The sequence below is a fragment of the Balearica regulorum genome, chromosome 3 (genome assembly GCF_011004875.1).
Source record: "Balearica regulorum gibbericeps isolate bBalReg1 chromosome 3, bBalReg1.pri, whole genome shotgun sequence".
Classification (NCBI taxonomy): domain Eukaryota; kingdom Metazoa; phylum Chordata; class Aves; order Gruiformes; family Gruidae; genus Balearica; species Balearica regulorum.
The window spans coordinates 126188508-126209540 of NC_046186.1; positions in this window are offsets into that span (position 1 = coordinate 126188508).

The window sequence follows — 21033 nt, forward strand, 5'->3', positions numbered from 1 at the left end:
CTGTGCACCACGCACTGTATAAAATTTTCAAAAAAAAAAAAAAAAGTGACCTTGCTGAACTTGATGACTTGCCCTAGCCTGACTTTACAGCAAGGGAGTGGAGAGAGAAGAGTTTGCCCGGTGATGAAATCGTGCAGTAATTACAATGTGGATCTCCGAAGAGCAGCTATTGCAGTTCTCAGATGCAATGCTCCCATTGATATTCCTTTGTTTGGTTTCCAGACCTGAACAAATCTCTCAGTAGGCACTTTTGAAGTGAACAAATAAAAATCTCTGGTTGGATCACTTGCTGTATTAAAGAGTATATTTATACTGTGCCAGGAAATAGCAAGGCAGTCTTTCTTCTCGCTTGTTCTCCCCACAAGTTCCTCCAGCGTTGAAGCGTGAGGTTTATTGCAGGTAAATAGCAAAAGCTCTCCAAAGTGTACCCTTCCTTCTTCTCTCATTAGCAAAAGAAAACTATGCTCCTGACGCCCGAAGAATTCAACCTTGGCAGACTCGGGAGGGACCCAGCTTATCCCCTCACCAAACCCAAGAGCCCCTGTCACGGGAACCCTCCCTCCGGGCTGGAGCAAGGCTCTGAGCACTCGGCCGCAGGCTGGTGCTTAGGGACCCCGGTAAGTGCCAGCTGGGGGAAAGTGGGTGCTTGGGGGGGGGGGGTGCAGACCCCCCCCGGGCACCCCAGAGCGAGCGTACCCCGCAGAGACGGCACGAGGCTGCAAACCTGCGCTGTTCTGCGCTCCCCCGCTTCTCGATACCTTATTCTTTACACTTCTCGGCATTGCTTTTGTCTTGTGTTTTCCTGCGCTCGGAATAATCGCTGGTACACGCAGTCAAATTGAGTATGGATTACAGTAATTTGGAGGTGAAAGGCTTTTGGATGCCTGCTTCGATTCTTTTGTGTGTGAGGAGGGAACAAACCCCGACGTTTAAACGTGGTGCAATAGAAACAAACGTGGCTGCGAGAGCTCGTGCTGCTGGGGAAGCAGAGCTCTGGGGAAGCAGCCCTGGAAAGCAATCCATTAAATTGGATCCCATTGCTTTTTGCATTCAGCATAATGGGCAGCGCTGGAGCCGTGACTCACTGGACCACCACCACAGTTGTCTAAAAATACCTCCAGAAAATACTTCAGATTGATATTTCAGTGAGTCACCCTTCCCAACAAAAGGGCTTAAGGAAAACTTTGTGCATTGATGGAAATGACTCTCATCTCCTCAAGCGCAGCAGTGATTTGAAAAAGAAAGAGCAAGGTTTTTTCACATGTGCAGAAGAGCTGTTTTTAGAAAGCAGCAGGGAGCAGGTGGGACGTGGTCATCCCATCGCATCCATCCCCACTGCCCGAGACGGGCCGTGAGCCAGGACCTCCATCCCCACTGCGGTCCGTGCCGTAAATAGCCAGGCTTTCTCATCAGGTGCCGCGCCAAGGCTTCGGGTTCACTGGGCAACAGGAGCTCTAGTACCTTCTAATGCCGTCCCCAAATTTCTGGCGGGGGGAAAAGTAGTACGTAGGCAGGAAAGTGCCAAGTGGCACATCACTGCGAGGCACGTTGCTGAAACCCTAATCTGGAGCACCGGTAGGTTAAACACTGACTGTCTCCTACAGCATCCAGACATGAGTCACTGCTCGGGTTCACGCGAGATCCCACCGCTGCTTTGGGGGGTCGCACTTGTAAAGAGGAGTATATACAGCTCTTCACGTTTGTTCTAGGAGCAGGGAATCAAACGAGCAAGCCCAGTCCAGCAGAAACAATGCTCACCATGGTCACAGCCTCTCCTGCAGCTTTTTTTGGTGGAGGGTTTTCAGTCCAGATGATGCCTCTCTGAGCACAAGCAGGCTGGAGATCACGCTGTCCTCCCGGCAGGAAAGTTCCTGGGACAGCCTGGACCTGGAGCAAGGCTCCTTGGGCTCCCCGGCGGATGAGCATCCTCCATGGGCAAACAGGGATTTAAAGCGGAGGCTTAAACCCTGTTTATGCTGATTAAAAAAAAAAAAAAAGCTGCTTTCCTGTGCCAAACAATGAATGTCTAGTGATCCCAAGGGAGGCTCCTGACTGGTGCCAAAGAGGCTACGAATAAGTTGCTCGTTTTCCTAAAGCTCTCCCACAGACCGTAAGGAACAGCTTTGGGGACAGGCAGGGTAACACCTGCTGAATTCAGGTAACCTCATTTCCTCCTGTTCCGTTGCTGTGCCTCCCACAGCCTGAAATATCTGCTGGTTTAGTGTTAACAATAGCTTTGGGAGCAGTGGTTTTCCAGTACAGCGCTCTGCTGCTCACAGAGTCTGGTTTTAAGCCCGGCACCTTGATACCGTGCTCAACCTCTGCCTAGCAGAAGCAGCGCTGGCTTAGAAAGCAGCGCGTTCCTGCGGTTCAGTTTTGGTCCGGCGTTGACAGGCAGCGAGAGAAATTCCCTTTTCAGCATCTGTATCCCTTCGATCGTACTATCTGAGTCACCATCTGCGTCTGCAGAGCCGTGCTCGCTCCCAGCCCAAAGGCGAGTGGAAGGCGTCCTCCTGGGGACTCTGGCAGGACTCGGCCGTCGTCTCCTGTCACCTTTCCTTTGGCTTGTGCCGCGCGGGTTGTTCTTGGCAGCAGGTTCCCCAACCGGAGACGCTGAGCTGCATAACGCAAGTAAACAGGGCTGTAATTCTTCAGATTTATGTGCGTATTCTTTCTGTGTGCCTCTGGTGCGAAACACCCTAGACAGCTTTGAAATTAAGAGTATAACTTGTTGTGCTATGCAGGTCACTTTCTGACATTACTTCAGTTCCTCAGAGTTTAATAGGGGTTACATTCCTTTGCAAAATAGTTCCAAAATGAAACACTGCTGTTTTCTATGAATTTTTATTGCGGGTAGGAAAAGAATGGGATGGGTTGGATCTTGCTCGAGGCAGTTTGTTAGGCACAAGGAGAAGGTTTATAAACAAAAGGACAGTGAGGTGCTGGAATACAGCTTGCGGCAGATTTTAAGAGCAAGTAAAGTAATTCTTTGCAAACATTAGGATATAGTTACCCTCGCCTTCAGGCAAGAGGATGGATGGGTCCCACCTCATCATCTCTGCTGTGACTCCAGCTAGGGGTAGACAATCCCCGGTTGTGTTCGCAACCACGCCAGCAAGAAGCCATAGTGCAAACCTTTCCATTTACGTGCAGAGTTCTGGAAAATTATGCGTCAACTGAGGAGACAGTACAGGGCGCACAGAGGCACCTGCCCTTAAATGAAAACACAAGAGCTGGTTTATCTGCCAAAAGAGAAAGGAAATGGCAGGCTCCGCTTTTGCACGTGGATTTATTCTCCGTGCTGAATCTGTCAGCTGTTCTAGACTGAGCACCAGCATCCCGGCGTGGGTACCAGCATCCCGGCATGGGTACCGGCACCCCAAGCATGCTGACCATTTCCAGTATCTGTCTCCACCGTCTCCTCTACTGAGGAAATGGGAAAAACGTGCTGGGTTGGGCAAAGTACAGAGGGGTCTCTCTGTACCCCCGAGGGTCCCACAAGGGGATTCCTCCATCCCCTTGAAAGTGCTGTCTGCTGAATGGAGACCTGGGCTTGAGGTGTTTGGGCTTCTCTGAGTGCCAGGGGAGCAAACCTGTGAGCGTGGGCACTGCGAGGCGCTGGGGCCGTGGGGCTCTGCCACTGCTTCGGGGCTCTGGAGAGCATCGCGACACCCCCCGTGCCGGTGTCCCGGCAGGCAGAACAGGCGAACCCTTGGAGATGTGTCGTGACTGCAGGGGGAGAAAAACACATCTTCCTGTCTGCTCCCGTTCCTGGAAAATGTCAGCAAACGAGCAAGGGATGCAGGGAGATGAGACGTCTGGGGGTTTGAAACGGCTTTTGGGTGAAATTCTGCTGTAGGAATGCTGTTCTTTCTCCGCATTTCCCCCAAAGCCTTTGTCCTGAATGAGAAAGGAGGTCGGCGCTTGGGAGCAGCTGTAAGGGCCGAAGCTCTTCAGCGGTGACGAGGCCAGGCTCTTTCCGTTGGGACTGCTGGCTTGCGTCCGTCCCTGTGAGAATAGCTGGCTCCTTGCTCGGGAAGATCCTGAGGCAGGTCATCAAGCCTGGTGAGGAGTCTCCACGAGGACAGCTTGCGCACGCACAAGTGCTTTCCTGAAGAGGGGAACTTCCCTCCCATGGATGTTAAAAATCCCTTTTTGGAGAGCTGTGCCCCTCCCAAGAGCCGGGCTGTGGGCAGGCAGCCTGCCAGGAGTGGGCTCTGCCTGCGGCTGGCAGGTAGGGACAGGCAGGGCTTGCCTGCTTTGGGCAAACAAACGTCCTGAGCAACGCCCTGAGCCTGTTACATCTCCATTTTTCCCGTGGAAAATAACGCTACTAGGAAAACTCTTGACCATTGTACATCTCTGGTCTGTTCAGCAATCGCCTCCCTGCGCGAGGAGGAGGAGGAGTGGCGGGAGGCTGGGGTGTACCAGCTCCCCCCTGCTGATGGGCGAAGCCCGAACCTTTGCCGCCTGCCTGGGAAAGCAGGTAACGGCCTCCAAGGGCAAGGCTGCCGCCGGCTCTGCGGCGTTCCTCCTCCTGCACGGAGTCTGCCTCGTTGACGTGGGCAGGAGGGGGTCCGCTGCGGCCCTGGAGCTGGGCACGCGGGGTTGGCATCCCAAGTGCTCCGCAAATACCCGCGCGGTGGTGGTGGGGGCTGTCTGCGCATGGAAGCCCCCCTGGCAGCTCCGGCGGCCGGGATGCTGTCCAGCCCTGGCACAGAGCTGCTGAAAGGGGGAAGAGCAGAGCTCTGGCTTGTTTAAGACCGCGGCAGCAGCCTCGTGCAGCAATGCCTGCCGAGAAGGGCCGGGGGGAGCGGACAGGGAGGATCCAGCTCCCAAGGGGCCTGTTGCGCCGGGGTGAAGGACGGGCTCGGCTCGACGTCCGCAAACGACATCTGCATTGTCGGGCTCAAACGCTGCTAGTGCTCCCTGCCTGATCTGCCAGACAAAGGGCAGCAAACGCTCCTCTCCTCCTGGTGACTGATGACCAACTACAAGAGCCTGCAAACCAGACGGGCTTCTGCCCAAAGGCTGGCGGTCAACGTGCCGTAACTCCGCCGGCAGCGTGTTTGAGAGCTTTGCCAGCAGAGAGTGGATTTCGGTGATTCAGGGCAGCCACATCGCCTGATGCAGCTTCCCGCCCGTCCCTAGTGCTCCTCTGGCTTCGCAGAGGCTTCCGTACAAAACTCGCGGACTGCTGAGGGTGCGGGTGGGTACCGGGCACAGCCCTTCCGTGGCCGCCCTCCATCCGCAGGGAGGGAAGCTGCGCCGTCAGCCCGCCGCTCGGAGGAACTGCCGGACGGGGGCCTGAGGCCAAGCGTTTCCTAACGGTAGTTTAGCGGGACAGCTCTGGAAGCTGCCTCCTGAGTTATCCGTGTATGTTTCATCCTATATATATATATAAAATTTTTGATAAATAATCTATTTTTTTTAGCCCAGGTAAGCACCATAGTGTTACACAGTGGTTTTCCCCAGCCTGCCGCTCAGGATCCAAAGCGATCCGACAGCATGACTTTTCCATTGGTCTTGTTGCTTAGCCAAGGCGTTGGGGTTACCGAACCCCCAGAAGGATGCGGTGTGAGCCCCACCACGAGGACACGGTGGGGAGGGGGGCACAGCCCCGTGCCGCTCCGGCACTCTCCGAGGGGCTTTGGTCCCTGGGGTGAGCCGTGCGTCAGATCCTTCGGGGCACAGCCCAGAGAGGCCGTATGGCACGAAGCAAGGGGCCGGTACGCACAAATATGGCAACTGTGCAAAATGCGTTGGAAATCACCTTATGAGGCGTTGGAGCGGAGTTCGCATGCGGATCCGGTTACGTATTTGGTCTGCTCCCTGTGCTCCCGGGCAGTAGGAATGTAGTTTGTTCCTTTTAGCAGGGTATAAACATTTACGCTCTCCTTTCTGACCCTATCGCTTTGATCTCCTCCATATACTTTTCCAGCAATGCCTACTGGCAATGGAAAAATGCGTTAGCCTGAGCTAATTTGTTTTTCCTTTATATACAAGTGCATTAAGGCTTGGGAAATGGGACAGTGAAGTGGGATTGTGGAGCTGCAGGGCAAATCGGTGCATCCGTAACGAGGTTTTGGGGGTGCGTTTGTGATGGGAGGTAGTGGAGATTTTGGGTCACGATACTTTTATTTCTTAAAAGGATTTGTTTTCCCTTCTTCAGTGCTAAACAGTTTTTGCCATCAGCAAAACAAACAAAAAAGGTATCTAATTGCTCTGTCCTTTCTGAGGACTCTTTTACACGAGGAGAAAGATTAAGAGAAAAAGAGAAACTTAGAAACGTTTAGAAGCATAATTCATGGGGCCAAACTGTGAGTGAGCATGTCTGCCACCCTTTTTCTGGATTCATTCTATCTGTCATTTTTGACCAGTAACACTTTTGTCTCACAGTATCTTTTTTTTTTTTCCTTTTCCTTTTTGTTTTCCTGTGGGTGTAGTGCTGGAACCTGCATTAAGGTGAGCAAGCAGGCGTGCTGACACGTCCTTAACCCGCCGTGCATGCTCGCCGCCAGCCCGAGCGATGCTCCAGAGAGCCGCAACAGGGACATCGCCCGGGGTCCCCGCCGAGGGGACAGTGTGGCGGCCGCCTTGGCAGGGCTGTCCCGACGGACGGGCTCCGAGCCGCGGGCTGTGGCCGGGCAGCGTTTGTGCATGGCTTGCTCCTGTTCTACTACCTGGCCATCGCAATCCGCTGAGCCACAGGCTCGTGGTTTCCTTAGTGACTGATGTATTTTGAATGGAAAAAAGGCACGAGGAGGATTTTATCTTTGAAAGCGTAGAAGTCCTGTGCCAGCGTGGCTAGTTGTGTTGCTAGCTGGCTGCAGCAGGCAGCAGCTTTCCTTAGCACAGAGAGCGTGGTCTGAGCTCCTGGGAGCAGGACGCGCGTTGCCCCCGTGACAAACGAGGGTGAGTTTGCCAGCCGGGCAGGTAAGACGGAGTGGGTCCGTGTGCTCAGCAGCGACTGATTCCCGCGCTTGTTAAAAGTCATTCCTTTCCATCAGAGATGGTAAACTACCCTTCTATCTTCAGCTGCCTTAAATCCCCGGGGAGAACGCCCGTGCAGTACCTGAGGGCTGGAGCTGTGCTCAGGCCAGGGGTGGCTGCGGCTGGCACGCTCAGCGGGCTCTCCTGGGTCCGGACGCGCTGCGCTGCACGCTGTGTTTTACTGCTGAAATGCCTGCGCGGCCGTACGAATTAAAGACCTATTTCTGCATGCAACTGCCTCGTACGCGCAGCAGCTATCATTTGCAGAACAAGAAATCTCAATTTATCATCGTGCTGAAACACTTTGCAGGGCTCCTCTTGCACGTATGCCATGCAACTTGGCTTTCAGGAAACTTTTCCTTTTTCTTTCCTTTTTGCTTACCTTAAATTGGATGCTTACGCATTTTAAATATTGCAAACAAGTTGGCAGTATATCACAGGTTTGCTTTTGTTTCCTGAATAACTTTTTTTTTTTTTCTCATTAGGAAAAAGATAGTGTCACTAAGACTCTATTACTGTATGTGATTTGTAAGTAGCGTCCCTGCTCCCCCGGATAATGCCGGAATTCGAGGCACAACTAACGCGTGGTGCCCTCTTTCGCGTGGGATCCCACCTCCAAGGGGAGCTCAGAGATGCTCTAGCCAGGCGTGAAGGCGTCAGCTGGCCACCTCCACACCGGACACGGCTCCAGGGAGCCCTCAGGAAAAGGTACGCTCAAATGCTGTGAAAATGCGAGAATATCCTAATGCTGAAAATGCGAGAATATCCTAATGCTGAAAATGCTACAGCCGCTGTATGTTTCAGGACATCTTTTGGTCGCTTCTCCGCCCTCTTGCTGGTCAGATATCTGAAGGGCAATCCACCATTTCTTTTCTGTTCTGTTGCAAAAGTAATAGAACAGGGTTTGTTCCTCGAATGTAATGCAACCTCATGTAATTTGAGGTTGCAAGTTCGCGATCGCTCGCTTGCAGTCAAAATACTGAAGGGGGATTCAAATCCTACACTCCGGTTTCTGGTTTTGACAACCATAAGACCACAGTGAAATTAGGGAGGGTTTCCCAAATTCTTCATCTCAATATCCCATATCTAGAAGGGGAGTAATCTATTTCTGTTTTGCAACTCCCCAGACTGTGAAATCTAAGGCAGAGAATAAGAAGCATCTAGTACAGTAAATTCCTGAGCTCGACTAGCACTTTGCAGCCTTTGGGTGCTAAAAACCCCTGTGCTGGAATCGCCCGAGAGGGAGCTCGCAGGAGGAGTTTGGATTACCCCCGCACTTGCGAACTTTGTAACCTTTTCAGGGCTGAATTGCAACGAGTAGAAAAATATAAACATCTTTTTGAATTTGATAGCAGGCTATTTGCTTTACGCCAGCATAGTGAGGTGCTTTGTCCAGCCCCACTGAGCTCGGGGTGAAACCTCACTTTTAAGCAAGTGTTGGGTATAACCCCAAAGCCTGTCTGCTGCCCCAAGATCTTTACAGCTCCTGGGAAAAGGGATGGAGCTGCAGGCTTCAGTATTAATTGTGGACCCTGTGACTTCTGCAGACTTTCTTACTCTTTGCACTGTATGAGTTGAAAAAAACCCTATGGTTGTGTTTAAAACTGGTTAAAACCAATGTATCACTAAGGTAAATACATACTTTAAAGATACCTGTAACTGGGGTTTTTTAAAGAGGAGTTCAAAGCTGTTTCCTATTATCACTTCTTGCCTGATCAGGCATCACCTATAGAAGCGGATGCTCAGTGTTTCGAAACAGGGTGAAAGCAGCCTGTTCATTTAAGACACGGGCAGAAGCCTCCAATTTAAAAGCACCGAGTCCATAGAGAATGCGACGTCAGGCCACCGTCGGCTTCACGGCGCTCTGCGGCCGGAGATGCTGAAGCGCTCCACAGCAGCGACAGGCCAGCGGCGCAGGACGGGGCCGGGGAAGGCGCCGCGCTCAGGGAAGCCCCACGGAGCCCGAAGTCCCAGCCGCAAGCCTGTCTCTTGCTCTGTCCTCCCGCCCAGCCCCAGGCTTGCCAAAACCAGCCCGTTGTGGGGACGCGCTCCGTCTTGGCGGTGCAGGCGCGCACCAAAGTCGCCGTGCTCGTGTGGGTGAAGCTGCGCGCGGGCCCCGTGCCGCTCTCCAGCGGCAGAGAACGGCTGCCTTGGCAGAGCCCCTGGCCGAGGGGCGGCCGGGCGCGCGCCTGGAGCCGGCGCGGAGGAGACGGCAGCCCTGCCAGCGCTGTGGTGAATGCCTTCGGGAACCGGCAGCGCGCTGGTGGGGCTCCGGAGGCCTGGAGCGTGGTTTTGATTAAGACCTGCTGTTTTCCCAGTACTCTTCCGAGCCAGCCGCCGTTGCGGCTTGCAGCGTTTCTCACGGTGTGGGTGAACCAGGAGCCCCATGGCTGCGGGCTCTGAGCTGGGTGGCTCCCGCAGCCCCTGCCAGCTCTGGCCACACATTAGTGCAGGCTTAACCCATTAGCGGAGTCTCCGCTCATTAGCAGCGTCGTTAGCGGTTGCAGGCAGCGCGTGCTTTCTCAGAAAGCGACCGCAGCCCAACCTGAGCTGGATTACGGGCGTCCTGCAGGCAACAGTGGGTGCAGCGTGGATTGTCCTGGGCTCCAGCGTGGGAAACCGTCCGGCGTCCTTTGGCCAGCAGGCAGCTCCGCTTCTGTCTTGGGGTGCATCTTCCTCCTCCTGCTTGTCCCGCTTTGTTCGTGGTGGCTATAAAACACAGCAGTGTTTACAGGTGTTAAGTGCACCTTCTTATTTATAGGTAATTAACTTTCTTCCCCAAATCTTGTTGTTCCTGCCATGGCACCTTTGTTGCTGCCGGGCTCTCAGCTGGAGCAGCTGTACCGAGGGTGATAGGATAAAACGTAAATGGACGCTTTTTATCTAAAATGAAAGGCTTAATCACAATGGGATGGTTTTGCCCCTGAGGTCAAGCACTAGTCTGAATTCATCCCTGTAATAGTGGACTGAGTTGAGGGTTGTGTCTAGTCATAGCATCCTACCGTTTGACTCGTAACCGGGATCCATTTGTCCTATTAAGACAGAAAATCCCCTGAGCCAGCTGCCCACATGAAATCCAGGCCAGCAGAGCTTAGTCCACGCAGGTTACAGCACGCTAACGTCCTGACCGAACCTGCTGCTCTATGGCTCGGTGCTGGTTTTTCTTCTTCCCAGACCTGAGGCTCTCTTAGCAGAAGATGCACTCTCGGGTCCCAGCTTTGTGCGAGAAGAGAATGTGAAGCCTTATTAAAAACCTCTGCCTTCTTCTCTAATGCAGCTAGCATTGTCTTGGAAAACCAAACCAAGGAATTAGCAAAACCAAAACTATTAAAAGAGCCAAAAGTATTATTAAAACCACTATAGGCAGCTCAGCTGCCTCTCTGAAATAAGAGCTTGCAGATGTGCAGAATGAAGTAACTCTGGCATTTTGCAATTCAGCTGAACTCCAAATGCTGAGTGCTGCTGAGAGGAGAGTGGGCTCGGGGACGCAGCCCTGCTCTCCTGCCTGCCCTGGCCAGGTAGAAGGGATCGCGTTGTGGGTCCGGCTCATCGATTTCCTCGCTGACTGTCCCTCTCCAGCGCTTCCCTGTGGCTGAGGCTCTTCCGGCTGCGATACCCTGAGCGGGGTCTGTGGGACGTGGTGGCAGAGACCGGTCTGGGTGCTGAAAGGTAGCACTAGGTCATCTTCCGAGTGCCCAGCCACCACGTCCACACAGCTCTTATGGTGACGCCTGTTGCTGCAGCTCTGCTCTTTTCTGGTGTTTGCCTTCTCATCCCCGCGCTCTGCAACAACGTCTCTCCCAGTTTTATTCACTCAGAGAGGAAGGTTTCTGGTTTGCCTGAAAAAAAAAAAAAAAGCCACTCTTGTGGAATCTGCTTGGAAGAGTGAAAAGAGAAGGCTGGGATGGTGTTAGCGTCAGAGCCCAGGGACACTCCAGCCAGGTTGCTCTCTGCAGTCGGTGCCCCCGAGCCCTGCTGGACCCCGCTCTGCTGCTGCCCCAGGGCCTCTCCAGGTGAAACGAGCTGCGCTGAGCCTCTGCTGCAAACAGCTCCGTGCCTGCCCGCCGGCGACACCGGATGATGGGTAGGAGAGGGCAGAGCTGACAGGCTCAAAGCACGGCAACCTGTAAGCAATTCAATTCACTTCCCTGCTGTCCTGTGCCCACCGCCTCTCCTTGCCGAAAGGTGCGAGGAGATTATGTAGCTGCCTGCAGCCCGTGACGCTCGTTCATTGCCCGCTTTGCTTTGTGTCTGGGAGCACAGACCAGCTCGAAGCACAACAGAAGACTTTCCGTGCTTCACATTGTAGACAGGAGAGCGCTCTGCCCGGAGAGCCGGTCGTTGCCGCATCTGCCCAGCCACGCGCGATGCCGAGAGGGTACGGCCGTGCGCTAGTACCCCCATCGCTTGCGTCCCCTGACCGGCCAGTGCTGCTACTGAATCCCCGGCTACCTGAGCCGTGAGATTGAACACGATGTTCACCTGCCTTTGAACAAGGTAATTTCCTATTCAGGACTGCAGAGAGATTTGGAAATGCTAGTGCCTATCTCTATCCCCTCCCTCCTTTGAAGCTTGCAAAATAGGAGGAAAGAGCCCTCTTTTGTGAAGTCTCGCAGTTCTTAAGTCAACCTCAGGATTTTGGGGGCTTGACTCATGGTTTCTGAATAGCTGGGGCTGGCAGCTCTGCTTTTGTTGGCTTTCTTCCCAGATGACTAACTATAAAAAGACATGTTTAGATTTCTGTGGCGTTCATCATTTATTTCAGAAAATACAGCAGCATGTTTTTAGGCAGACCCAAATATGGTAATTGCAATGCCTCTTCTCTGTCATCCGCCTTCGAGACAAAGGAATGACCCAGATTCCAACACCTTTTTCTTACCCTGACCCACACCTGACATCAGGGATACATCTATTAAGGCTGTCGAAACCTTTCTAACTCTCCCTGTGCTGCTTATGATATTTTAATGCCTTTCTGAAAGTCCCAACTCTCCTGGGATTAGGAGAGCTTTTGTACCTCGAAAAAAAAATAACTCGAGGAGGGGAAAACCTAGCCATTGCAGTAATGAGACAAATATATAGTTAAAAATGAAGAGGTTTATTCATTTCCAAGCGTGCTAACACAAGGTACGGCCCAAGTGGCTCACAAAGAGCACCGGCAGCATCGGGCTCTCCCTCCTGAGCACACAACCTGATGAGGCCGTTGCTGAGCATGAAGCAGCCGCACGCCAGGTGAGGAGCGACCGACCGACCCTCTGCCTCGGGGCTGCCGGAGGTGAAGCTGTTACCCATCCCGTCCCAGGCCACGCCGATGGGCTCGTCGTGGGATGTTTTGCGCGCAGCTTTATTCTGTTCACATCAAAGTACGTGATTGCAGGGAGCAGATCAAACAGCCTCTCTCCCCGCGCAGCCTGACCCTTTGGTAACCGATGCTCTCCCATGAGAAGTCCTTGCTGGAAGAAGCTGTTTCTCCCGCTAAGGCGAGGACCTGACGGGACAACCCGTTGCTCAGGTCCGTGCACTGTAACAGCCCTTCCCTCCCGGCTCCGATGGGCAGCTGGGCAGCTGGCGGATGTAAGCCACGTGCCCTCGGGCATGGGGTGGTGGCCACGGGGCAGCTCCGGACCCCCAGCTGCGGCAGGGGCTCTGCACCTCCCCTGCCCTGACGTCTGCTGCTTTCTGCCAGGTTTCCTGCTCCAGGCCCCGGCCAGGGAGCTCTTCACAGCAGCACTTGCTTTCATCCCTCCACGTTTATTCTGCTCTTCTCCCTGGGCGTGCTCCCACGCCAAATCAGCCCTGTCAGGACCTTCGGCTGTCCGAGGAGCTGGCACGACCCTTCAGTTCCTCCCACGGCCACGGCTGACTGTGACAGCACCGTGGGTGTTGTGACATTTCCCTCCTGCATCAGCTGTCCCCGTCACCCCCCCAGCCCTTCCATCCCCTGGCAGAGGGACGTTCTGGGGCCCTGCCAGCTCCCCGCTCTCCCTCCCTTCCACCAAGGGCAGGCCATGGGCATTGCCGGGCTTTTCCTGACCCCTGCCTGACAGACCCCGTCCCACGGGGAGCAATGAGCTCCCCCGTCCTTCCACACCGTCTGTGCGTCCGTCCCACCGCAGCAGTGCAAGCAGCGTCACCTCAGCTTCATCTGCCCGACCTTTTGAGCTATGGCCATGAGAGATGGGCACTCTCTTAACCCCTTCTGACAGGTTGTCTGAAACTTTATTCTCTTTTTCCTTTCCTTTCGCCCCTCTCTGCTAACGCCGCTGAGGTAAGCGGCCACTGCTCGGGGCCCCCGGCCCAAGGCTCCTGCCGTCTCCTGGGCGCAAGCCTCAGCGGCTGAGGTGGAAGGAGGATCGGTCCCGTGGGAGGTGGCAGCAGCCTCCTACGCTCAGAGGAAGAGGTGGCATGGCGCTCGGCTGCCCGTTCTGCTGCTTGGCGTAAGAGACATGTACGCTCCTTCCCCTGGAAAGGTGCTGCCGGAGATGTCTGACCGCAGCCAGCGAAAGCTCCACCACCAACGTGCTGTTAAATGGCGTATCCCGGAGGCACAGGCTGGGCAGGACCAGAAAGGCCTCACCAGCTCCCTCCCTGTAGCCTGCTAGCGCCGCCCTGCTCGGGGGCTCCACGTCCTCCCCAGGCCCTCGCGTCTCAGCGCTCCTCAGCTTTCCTCGTGCGCAGCTTTTCCCAATGTCTGGGCTGCACCTGCTTCGCCACAATTAACGTCTGTTACCGCTTACCCCGTTCACCGCTGCCATGGAAAACCAATTACTCGCTTCTCCTTGAGCCAGCCTTTTATGCATTTAAAACTTTAGGAAGAGGGAGGAAGGGATGGCAGGCTGGCTTTGCATGATGGACTCTTCTGAAGATCTCGTTTAGGCAAGGCTAAACGACACGGTGGCATCGGCAGAGGGGACTCCGCCAGGTCTCCGGCCTTAGGGAGAAGCGGAGAACCGTCTGGCTGTGGACGGTTGGCATGAGGCAAGGGAACTGGATGTGCGTTTTTAGTTTGTGTGTATGCATATAAATTAGAACTTGTGCTTTTTTTTAAAATATTAAAATATTCATAGACTTGCTAAATCTTGCATTTCTCCCTCATGAGATACGGGGAGCTTTAAAGTCCAAGTACTTGTAGTCAAGCGGATTTAAATTCTCTTTTGTCAGATTTTTGTGCTATTTTCCAGTCATATCTACCCCTTCTGACTGAAGAGAATAACACTTGAAAATGTGACTGACTACATGTCAAGTGGCAGGAGGCAAAGAAAAAAAAAATCCACTTATTCTTTTAAAAGGAAAAGAAAAAGGAACCCACTTACTTTTTCTAAGTCAGTTATGATTTTACTGTAGCTTTATTCCTTACTGCAGAATATTCCAGCTACCGTCACTCCCCAGCCCGGTGGCTGTCAGGCCTTATAATTACCTTAACTTCTGACATATTAACTGGTTTACAGGTTTCTTCAAAGCACAACGGTCTGGCAAGGTCTAGCAATGTCTCCAGCCTACCCTACCCTATCCCACCCCTATCCCTGCGGGATGTGCCCCCCGGAGCAGGCTGGGGTTTGAATGGGGAGCGGTCATAGCCCTTCCCATGGCGAGGGGAGAGCGTTAGGGGTCGGTCACACCGGCAGCTCTCCTGATGAGATGGCACGGACGGTGGGTGGTGGCTGTCACCGCTGCCGAAACCCGGTGGCTCAGGCAGGCAGCTCGGGCCAGCCTCGTGTTCCTCGGGACTCCTTGCACGGCAGCAGTGTTTTGCAGAATGAGCGTTTGGTTTAAGGTTTTTATTAACGCTTACTCCAGTTTATTAATACTTTCCTCATTTGTCTTGCAGTAGGCTGTTGTTGTTTTTTCCTTTAATTGGCTTGCAGCAGATAGTAGGAGATTAAATTAGTGGATGTACTCTGAGGAAGATGTTCTGTATAATTAGCATAGGCAGCGTTCACTGGGAATGAGTAAGTGCTTTAATCGCTTAATGATTACCACTTGCCTCTCCTACCCCCATAGCAAACTGGCCTGAAAGCACTTCCACATCATCTTCCTTAACCTTTGGCTTTCAAGAGCTCGGAGCAATGACGTTCATGTAGCCAAAAATGAAGCGTCCCGCTCGTTAAAAAGCAAACCCAGTGAGCCGTTGGGCGGGCAGTTGGCTCCACGGTGCCAAGCAGCCCTTACCTGTTCAGTCACTTTGAACACGAGGTGGGCAAAGTACCAGGCAATAGACAATTTGCTTTTTCCATTCAGCCACTTAATTGCCCTGCGCACAAGTTTCCACAAGCTTTCCTTGACGCGACTGGAGGTCAGCAGAGCCTCTCCTGCTGCGAACCTCTGGAAGTGATTTGAAATGTCAGCCTGGAAGAGGGATTCCCACCCAGTGGAGATGCCACGTTTCCACCTCAGATGCTGCGCTGAGCTGCCCTTGAAGGACCATAGCGAACTCTCTGTTTGCTGACGGGGCCGGATCGTTAATTCATCATTAGGTGTGGGAATTCCTGGCTGTCAGAGAGATTTTCAGAGTAACTTCGGTGTGCCTTGCTCAAGGTGACCTGCTGTGGCTGCTGTTGGCAATGCCGGCTCTGAGCCCGTGATGTGGTAACTGCGCTGTATTGACCTAGCAAATTCACTTTAATGTTCAGACATCTTTAGACCTGTGTCACTTTAAGAGCTTTTAATATAGATTTAGCAATTTGATTCAAGATGTAGATGAGGTATGTGGATCCATGTGATGCTGCTCTGAACGTTGAGTGCACTGTGCTGCAGATGTGCTGTTAAACATCATGCGGAAAAACTGTGTGGGTTTTGGGTTTCTTGGTTGGGTGGGTTTTCGTTTGTTAGCATTGTGCAATCGAGGCTATGACGAACCAGTGAAAGGTAGATGCAGCACGCAGCTTGATTTCAAAGGTGCGCAGACACATAATTTCTCCTCCACCACAGAGATGGTACCCCTGGCTAACGTTACAGCATGCGATAACTTGCGGTCCACCAAAGATAAGCAAAAGCTCTTTGTTTATCTGAAAAGGAAGCATTTGCTGCTCTGCTGCGGGGCTCAAGAAACGCAGCGCGCAGCTCTGGTCTAGCTCTGTGTGAGGCAAGAGAATACGAGTAGACTGGAAGCAGTTTACATGCACTAACTATGGCTGCGTTCACTATAAGACTTTAGAAACTGTTCACTGCCTTGAACTTAAACCTGAGCAGCAAACGCTTTATCTGGAATTAATGGAGAGGGGGAAGTTTTGTTTGTTAGCAGAAAGAATTGATAAGATAGCACAGAACATTACCAAAATATTAGGGTGTTTTAGCCCCGAGCTCTGGGTGAGTCCTGGCACGACAGCCTCCGGGAGCGGGTTCTGCAGGAGAACCGGTGCCTCACGCGCTGCTCGGAGCCCTCGGTCCTGCCGAGGAGGAGCTGGCTGCTGTGGTGTGCTTGCGCAGGCTTCCTCGCAAAGCTTTGCCCGGGGGCTGCTGATACAGGAGGAGGGCAGGGGACGTCAAGGGGTGAGCCGCTGTATGGGAAAGGTTTTCGGAGAGGCCCGAGCCATCCCGGGGAACGGGGGCGTGCTGTGTTCAGCGTGGGCTGGTGCGGGGAAACGCCCGTGGCTGTGCACGTGTTAAACTCTCGTCCCATCCCGTGGTCCCAGGTAACTGCGTCGGCCCAGGGAAAGGATGTGGCTGCCGTTGTGATGGTTCAGTAACTTTTCTCTTGGCTTTTTGGATGGCAGTGTTGTACTGAACGGAGATGTTCCACCAGCAAAGGCCTTGGCGAGATCCAAAAAAGGGAGCGGGAATCCTATGAATAGCAAGGACAAAGTGACTGTAATTAATGACAAACCCACTTTTGGCTAGGCGCTAAAACTCATGAAGCAGGGTTTAAAATAGTCTCCAATTTTGAAAGTTTAGGATAAAATTTTTCCTGGGGGAGACTATCTGACATTTGCCTTTAAGAGGCTCTTGGTCCTTCTGCTATATGCCATGCTGGCCCAGTCCAGGGCTCTGGTTAATCTAAAAAAAAAACCAACCAACAAAACAACAACACAACCACCCAAAAAACTAAACCAAAACACCCCACAATTTTTGTTCAGGCTGCTGTGCTGGCATCTTCTGCTGAGTTAGAGCTCCACCTGAATGGCTGAGGCCCAGGTGCCTGGTTTTAGTAATTGGTTTTCCCTAAATACTACAAGTAGCATTTAATCCTTGTCTCTTGCAGTGATTTACACTTCTTGAAAATGAAATTTGATCCTAAGGTAGCAATAAATAGAAGTTAATCATAGGCAATCACGGTTGAAAAACCTGAAGCTTAAACACATGCGTGCGAGTAGGCACGCACGCTCTGCTTTACGTGCACACAACCGCACGCCCCTGCGTGTGCATCCCTGGGCAAGGCAATGGAATCCTCTCCCAAGCGCTGCTTTTAAGGAGGGCTGAGCGCACCACCCGCACCGAATGGACTCTGTTAGTATCATTTGTCTGTGTATTAACGCGCTGCCTGGGGGCACATCCTGTTCAATGGAATTTGCCTCTTTTACTGTGCAAAAGAATAGTCCCCGGGTGGGTTTTGATTGTACCCAGATGTGTGTGTTGTTCACAGTGTCCACTGAATCATCTCCCCAGAGAGATACAAAACCTCGTACGCGACGACAGATGGAGGAAGGGATACAAACCTCTGTGCTCTGTGTCGCATCTTGGGTGTGGGGCAGTTATCCCTCGCTTGCACCTCTGTGAGGTTTTTTCATCTTTTCCTGAAACACCTGGTGCTGTCCCCATCAAACCCAGGACGTCGTTCTAGACGGCCCTGATGACGCATGGCAGCTCCTGGTTTTGCACCACATTCAAGCAGGCTACTTTTGTCCCAAAGGAGGGAGATGCTGCCGCTCTCCCCAGGTGCGGTGGCACGGAGCAGCAGCCACCGTGCTCTCTCCCGGGCTGTTCGCTCCCTGCTGGCGCTGGAGCCGTGGCCGGATGGGCTCTGCAGGGCACTGGCCGAGGCAGGGATGGACGTGGCCGCCTGTTCCCATAGCCGCTGGCTCACATCAGAGCGACCGAGGCTTAGCTCTGACCGCAGGGACAGCAGCCAAATAGGACGGACTGCAGGATGGGAGACCTCATCCCTGTGGGGGGCAAGGAGCAGCGTGGCGGCCGCAGAGAGGACGTTGGGGGAGCGGTGCGAGTCCTGCACCAGCCCAACGCCCTGTGGTGGCAGCTGGAGAGGCTCTGACCTCCTCCTGGGCTGGCAGCGAGGGACCTGCCCGATCTGTGCCCTGGCAGTCCCTCTGATGAGTGCTCGATACAACACGAGCCGGGTTCGTGAGAAGAGCTGAACAGCTCTCTGCAGAAAAAGAGGGAGACGAGGAAGGGGAGGGTATGGTGAGGGCCAGGAGATGTCCCACGAGCAGAGGTCAGGCTGGAGGAATGTGATGTGCAGCTTCTCTGGGGTAAGGTGTAAAGGCAGCTCAGAAGTCACAAAAGCTGCAATGCAGAGGGTGCTTTTGATATTGCAGAAACAGGTATTGAGAACCAAATTCTTGAGATTAGAAACTAGCTTAGGTTAAAAAAAAAAAACAGCTTTTTTTCTCTCTCTCTCCTGTGCAAGCACACATAACCCTCCTGCTGTTTTGTTTCATGCTGTCGTATATGATTTATTCCCCCCCCCGACCTGTGCTCTCAGGAAAAGTGCTGCTAATCCAGATGACAGTTTAGAGGAAGGGGCAGTTTATTTCTGGGCTGTTATCAGTCTGGTGGCTGCAGCTCCTCTGCTGCTTTGTCTGGTGATAGCCACGGTCCTGTCCCGAGCTTTCTGTAGGAAACTGTAACGTGAGGTTTCCACGCTGTGAAATGGCTTTGCACCGCTGCCAAATGGGTTGTGAAACGTGCGCTCGTGTTCGGAGCTGGTCCGTGAGAGAGCCGGAATATGGCCCCGTTCCTGGGACTGCCCCGTCCCGTCCTGGTCCGGGCTGACTCCCACAGCTGCATCCCGCTAACGTGCAGCGAGCACAGAGTGAATTAACCTAATTAAAAAAAATGGGAATGAAGGGAAATGTGACGGAGGAAAATAATTTCCCATTTAATTGAAAAACTCCATCTCTGTAATTGGCTAAGATGTTGTTCCCTTTGCTGATTTCTTAAGAACATCTGCATGTGTTTCTAGTCTCACCCACCCCAGAGGGTTTGGGAAAGAGTAATGTCCAGCCATCGGTGCGCTTAGGCACTCCGGGCAAAGCTGAGCTTTCAAGCACTCGCTAACCACAGTTGCAACCAGATTTTCCCATGTGGATATAAATCTAGAAACTCGTTTCTTTTTAAAACTGCTGGGTGCTGTGAGAGCTGAGCAGTTAGCTGGAAGCTTTCAGAAAGTGAGAAGTTTTGCTTGGGGGGAAAAAAAAAAGTGAACCGTTTGTTTATTGAGCCTGAGACATTCATTCGATGCGCATCAGTTTCAACAAACTTGAGCCAAACAAACAGAAAATTTCCAAGATGACCGTACGTATGTTCCCTGGGATCGGACTCTGGGAACAGCATAGTCCTCAACTCCAGGGCTGTATCTCCTGGCAGTGAAACGCGTAAGAACATCAGTGTCACTGAGCAGGTCCAAGAAACCTCTGGGTCACTGGAAACTTGAGATTTCAGCCTAAAACCGCGGGGCCAGGATCTTAACCGCTCTGATCCTGGATGGGTCTCTTGACACGGGTTGCGTTAACCGTTTCCAGCGCAGGATCTGGTGTGGCTTTTAATATTCCCCACGGTGGCTAATCAGTTGGGGGTGTGTTCAGTTTTTTGTTTGCTTTGGTTGGGTTTTTATGGTCTTACCTGGGCGAGATGCAGAGAAGTTTCTTCACGCTTATGCTGCCCGGCCAGATTTCAGTGGCTTTTTTGAGAGGCGCTTATAGGCACCGCAGCTGGGATCACCACTTGGTGCTGCTGCTATTCAGTGGTTGCAAAATTAGTGGCTTTTGAGAGAGTTGCGGCATCGACACTGGATGGAGTTCTTTCATATGCCCTGTTCGTTCCAAAGGATCATTTTTGGGAACATAAATCAGAAATACTGGAAAAATAGTTGTAGGATGGAAATGAAGAATACGCAAATGAATACGCAGAAGGTGGAATTTAGGTTGAAAGCATAGAATTATCTGAATTTTCATTTAACTGGGACATTTCCTTATTCCAAAAAGTGCTTTCTTCCCATAGAAGCACCTGTCTTTCCGCAAGCTCACCCATCTAAGCAATGATTTTTATCTGGCTCTGCCGGCAGGTCAAAGCGCAGGGGTGCCGATGCTGTTCATAAACAAATGTTATTCTATTCCCCTCCTGAACAGCCATACTTAGAGAGGGACGTTCCCACGGACTGTGTGTATGTGAGGGGCTGGCACGACAATATCGCACAGAGAAACGCAGCTGCTCCTGCATTCGGACCCAGGAACACGCAGAACCGCACGCAGAACTGTGCTGCGAAACCTCACCGAAAGCTTACTGAGCCCACCCCTCGCCCCTCCGACGCGCCGCCCTGGCGCACGTTAGAGGAAAGCGAATCGGTGCGGCTTTTCCTCGTCCCGCTGCCAGTCAGCACTGCTGCAGAGAGGGACAGGCACCCTGCCTGCCCCACCGTCGCGGCACGTGCCTGCTCCCGAGATGGGGGAGCATCTTTCTGTAGTCACGGGGAGCGTCTCCCGACGCAACGCCAGACCGAGAGCCGGATACATCCGTGATCGGAGCCTTGCTAGTTTTTATTTTGTTTAGGCTTTGGGGTTGAATTGGTGGGTTTATGCGGGTTTTTAGAGAGAAAAGCTTTCTCCGTGAGAGTTGCTGCCTGTGACGGACAGCACCCTTCCCGCTGACGGAGGGGTGGGGTGGTGGCACCAGCTCTGGGGAAGAGGCAGTCCTACGGCTATCCCAGGCGCTGAGCCTTGAAGACGAGCAGGGAGATCTGCGGGCAGGGCGCAGCAAGGCTTCGAGCGGTTGGCCTCGGGAGCATACGCAAAGCGGAGGTATTTCCAGATCCCCAGCGGGGCTGAGGCTCCTTCCGTGCTCTCCGAAGCGGCGCCTTGCTGCACGCGTGCC